We start from the raw sequence: 1,703 nt of genomic DNA on the forward strand, positions 1-1,703 counted from the left end.
CTTCAAAACCCCGTGGGTCTGTGCCTACTTATCTTTATGATGCTCCTCCTGCATTCCAGCAGCGTTGAATTTCCCTCTAAGCAACTCTGCTGAGTCCCTCTGGCATGTGTCACTCCATCACCATCTTCCTGGAACCTAAGTACATTTCTTACCCAAATAAAATCCCATTTCATCTCAGGCGTAAACACCTTCAATTTTAAGAAGAGCCGTGTGTTCCCTCTGGTTCCGGAGACCCCATTTCTATCAGCTCTCTACTGAATCCCCCCAGGGCCCCTTCCCACGGTGGGGACCTAGGGTCCCCTCACATGGCCTGTTTCCCTACTAGCCCGCAAGTTCTTCGAGGGAAGGTTGTGTGTCTGGTTCAACGTCTGCCGCGCCATCCCACGCCTAGACTCTGCAAGACGGAGGGGCCTGATACAGACTTGTGTGATGAGCTATTGGGGAAAGGATGTACTTCTGCAGCTATGTAGTCTTAAAGGGCTGTTCTAGGTCCTAAATTAAACACTCCTGGGTCCCAAGAAATGGGGGATCCTCTGAGGGCGTCAGAAAAAGGCCATGGCCAAACAACAGACAGGCCCTGGGCAGACAGTATCAGTCTCGAATCCCATCCCAAGAAGGACAGAGAAGGGGGCTGGGAGGAGTGGGAGACCTGGGAGGGAGTGGGAAGAGGGCTGGTACATTGTGGGGACTGCAACCAAGGCCATGGGACATGTGGGGTATGAACTGCTGAGTGGACAGCAAAATAGGCATTGCGTAATGTAAAGGGGAACATGGATGTGTGTGTGTGTGTGTGTGTGTGTGTGTGTGTGGTTTTAAAGAAAAGAGCCATTGAGCTGTTTCCTTAAACCGAATCAAAGAGCTGAGAGCTACAGGCCAGAAAAGGGACGGTGGGTGCCCCTGAGGGTAAACGTCACAGGAGACACTGAGACCTCACCGACAGAAGAATGTGGAATGTGACACTGTTCATCTTGGAACAGAAGCCCTCAGGTCCTGGGCTAAGGTGCCGGCAGCGAGGAGTGTCCCCTGGCTTTCAGCAGAAGGAGAAAGTCATCCCCATTGAGGTGCTGTTGACACTGGGTCCCCTAACAAGCCCACAGTCATCCCGCGGATCCCGTGTCTCTGACCCGCAGTGCTGAGTAGAACCACTCCCCAGGACTTCTGAGACTGGGGGTGGGGGGCAGTTTGTTTTATTTTTAAAAATTTTTATGTTGAATTAGAGGGTTTATATATCAGATCATCAGTTTTGTATTCAACAACTTAAACTACTTTTCAACCCCCGCCCAACAGCCTGCCCCGCCTCGGTTTCTCTCCCCCTGGAATGGAGTACTATCTTTCCCTTCACCCACCTGACACCTGTCCACCCTCAAGTCCATTGCCTCCTCGTCCCTCCGGGGCTCTCCCCACTTAGGAACCTCTTTGTATGAAAATCTTTGTCTTGTCCCCCCCTCTTTATAACTGTCATCTCATAGAATACATGTCCTTTTGAGATTAACGGACTTCACGCAGCATCATGTTCCAGTTGACCCGCCCTTGGGGCAGCATCATCACTGTTTAGCACTCGCAGTATTCCATTGTGTGCATGCCCTGCAGTGTCCTTCTCCTCTCTCCCACCGACTGCTGCTGAGTCTGTCCTTCTGCAAGCGTGGTGAACACAAGAGTGCCTACGTTTGTTCCTGTTACAGCTCTGACTTCTTAGGGTACAC

This window comes from Echinops telfairi, unplaced genomic scaffold (assembly GCF_000313985.2).
Source record: "Echinops telfairi isolate 266 unplaced genomic scaffold, ASM31398v2 ScPeMD7_7469;HRSCAF=8507_0, whole genome shotgun sequence".
In the NCBI taxonomy this organism is placed as follows: Eukaryota; Metazoa; Chordata; class Mammalia; order Afrosoricida; family Tenrecidae; genus Echinops; species Echinops telfairi.